Source organism: Lytechinus pictus, chromosome 4 (assembly GCF_037042905.1).
Source record: "Lytechinus pictus isolate F3 Inbred chromosome 4, Lp3.0, whole genome shotgun sequence".
NCBI classification, from domain to species: Eukaryota; Metazoa; Echinodermata; class Echinoidea; order Temnopleuroida; family Toxopneustidae; genus Lytechinus; species Lytechinus pictus.
This window is the reverse complement of record NC_087248.1, coordinates 28,197,215-28,200,787: the sequence shown is the minus strand read 5'-3', so window position 1 is coordinate 28,200,787 and position 3,573 is coordinate 28,197,215.

The following is a 3,573-nucleotide window of genomic DNA, read 5'->3' as shown; positions in this document are numbered from 1 at the left end:
TGGCCTAAATCCTGCCTGTTCTGGAATGAGGAGCTCATTCACCAAGGGAGCAATGTGGTTGAGTAGGAGCCTTTCAAAGATCTTGTATGTGTGACAAAGCAGAGATATGGGCCGGTAGCTCTTTGCATTGGCTGGTTTTTTGCCTGGCTTGAGTAAGGCAACTACCCTTGATTTCCTCCATAAGTTTGGCATTGTGCTTTCACTCAGACAGTAGTTTAGCATGTCAAGCAGCCGTTGGAGTGCAACAGGTCCAAGATGTTTCATCTGCTCACAGATCGAGGACATCATCCAATCCAGCTGCCTTGCTGATCTTCATTGCTTTGATAGCATTGCACAAGTCGTTCATGCTGAATGGTCTTGTGAACTCAGATGACTCTCTGCACACTTTTAGGTTGGATCTTCGCGGGTGATTATGAGGGTTACCTTGGCTGTTCACTAGAAGCTGGTTGACCACTTGGCCGACAGTAACTTGGGACCTAGATTGGGACTTTGTAGAGTCTTTCCCAAGGATCCGAATCTGCATGGTGTTTCTGCCGGCCCTGAGTATAGCTTGTACGGCATTCTTGTGGAATATTCTTCCTTGATGATTTCTTCAGCAGCTCTAAAAATGTGTCGTAATGAGTAGGGAGTGCAGGGAGGTTCTGAAGATATGTATCCAGATCTATGGCAAACTGCTCAGTTTACTTTCTTCAGGTTGAAAGTCTGCAGAAGGGAACTTTGCGAGGAGTGAGGTTTACCACGGCATCAGGCCATTTGCAACATTGATATTTATCATATAATATTAAATTATTTAACCACTACCAAAGCAGCAGCAACAATAATATCAATGTTTAGCAACCTACGTGTATACTTTGGCGGAAATGAAAGAAAAATCAGACTCTACATATTTTTATTAAAATTTTTCTGGTGTAAAATGAGCCGTTACCATGACAACAGGCAATTTGCAACATTGATATTTATTAATAAACTCAAGCGTTCCCATTATCATGCTAATGAATTCATGCAGAATAATTACGTAATTTTGGTTTTGTTTTTGGTTTTGGTCATGTAGATTAGTTCGTTTTTTAAAACTGTACATCCCACCATTACCTTTTTCAACATGTTTTTTACCAAATAAGTTGGTATTTGGTTGCCATGGCAATGGTCTGAGATAGTACTTACATATATACCAAACAAGAATATTTATTTTTAGCAACCTAAACTTAGCGAAAATGAACGAAAAAAATGTGACTCTATATGTTTTTATCAAAATTTGTTCATTTCTGAGAAAAATAAGATGTTACCATGGCAACGGGCCATTTGCAATATTGATATCTATCTTTAAATTCAAGCATTATCAAGGCAACATCAATTCCTATCACTTAAATGTAGTTTTTATTCTAAATGAGTGGGAAAAACCCAACGCATGTGGATTACATGTACATGTAGGTCGCTTTTATTGTATTTCTCGCCATTGTCTTTTTTTACCATGTTATTTCCTTTTTTTCACCAAATTAGGTATTATTTGGTTGCCATGGCAATGGAATGAGAGTGTATTTATACATTAAGCAAAAACCACTCCTATGTTTAACACCCTACAGGCAGGGAAAATGAAACAAAAAACAGATTCTACAACTTTAAATCAAAATTTTTACTTTTCTGGAGGAAAAAATAAGCCGTTACCATGGCAACGGGCCAATTGGAACCAATTTGATGATCTTAAATATTTTGTAATTTCATTTGTATTTAATTGGAACCCTGAAATCAATCTATTGGCTAATTTATATCATGTTTATCTACCATTTACAGGGGAATACATACAATTTTTGAGAAATTAATCCGTTGCCATGGCAACGGTCGAAGACGGCATTTATAAATTTGGCAACAAGCAGATTCGTAATCAGCACCCTAAAAATAGGGGGATAAGCACAAAAAATCAGATTCTACAGAAAAATTTTGGAATTTTTACTACTTGCCGCCTACTAATAGTGCCATGCCGGCAGTGGGGCACTTTAATTGTTAAGATCCCTCGCCAAGATCGAACTTTTTTTTTCAATCACTTTATTGAATATATTAATTACAAGAGTATTTATAAGACATAGACTAGAGGACATGGCCAGTTAAACTTCCCTGTCTTACTTTTTCCTTGTTTCCTCCCTTTCTCCTCTTTAAGGACGTTCCACAGTTATATTTGTGCGCATCATGATCTGCGCATATTTTACACTCTGCGCGCTGACGTCACAATGGATGAACTGGTGATTTAACCCGCTAGCTGTAGGTAATGTGAGCTAAGTTTTCTCCTTATCTGCCCTAACTTCAGATCTGATGTGTTATTTTATGAAGCTAATAAACTAGAATTATTCCATGGACCATTTTTTTTTTATTCCTCTACAATTTCAAAATAGTTTCTCTGTAGTGCTGCAAAGTATGATGAATATGACCCCGAGCTTGAATAAATGGAAAAGTGGTTCGGAATTTTTCCTCACATTTAATTTTTGAGAACTAAGAGTGTTGTTAGACTTTAATGAGCAAACAATTGACAGCAATATAAATAAATTATCCATCTTACGGATACGATTGCTAATTATATTACAAAATTTGATGAAATCTTCATGGATTTTGACTGAGTAACATAGCTTTAAACTCATTGTTGTGATCTCGTGAGGTATAAATATGCCATACTTTTGGATGCACAGTTCTAATAAGAACATCCATTTTGGGTTAACTTTGAAGCTCTATAGCAAAAAATCAAGCACATGGACCCATGTTAATTTTTGTATATTTGGAATATTCAGGTGCTAAAGTATCTTTGTGCAAAGTATGATGAAAATGACATGGATTTTCAATGTTTGGGAGCAAGACTGCGGAACTACTCGCATTTTAGACGGTATATCAACAGACTTTTGCTTGTTTTCAACGCATTTTGGGCTGTTTCAAGCCAACTCGCAATATTTTGGACACTGATAATTTGAAAACGAGCACATGGACCCCATAATTAAAATGTCTTAAATTCTTCAGAATATATTCTTCTACAAATCTAGAGAGTATGATGAAAATTACATGGATTTTGAATGTTTGGGAGCGAAATACGGCCCCATTCGCATTTTAGACGGTATTATTAGACCTTTGCATGTTTTCGGCGCATTTAGGCGATTTTCAAGCCAACTCGCAACAGTTTGGACACTGATAACTAAAAACGAGCTCATGGACCCTATATTTTTAATATTTTAACGGCTTTAGAATATATTTCTCTACAAATTTACAGAGTATGATGAAAATGACATGGATTTTGAATGTTTGGGAGCAAAATACGGGACCATTCGCATTTTAGACGGTATATTATTAGACTTTTGCACGTTTTCGGCGCATTTTAGGCGATTTTCAAGCCAACTCGCATCACTTTGGACACTCATAGTTAAAAAACGAGCACATGGACCCCCTATTTTTAACTTCCCTACACCTTCGATATGCATTCCTTTACAATTTAGCAGAATTTGATGAAAATGACATGGATTTTGAAAAAAGTGCAGCTTACAAAATACTTTTTTTTATTTTTGAATAGATTCACGTCTTTGAAGATTTGTTTTTTCCGAG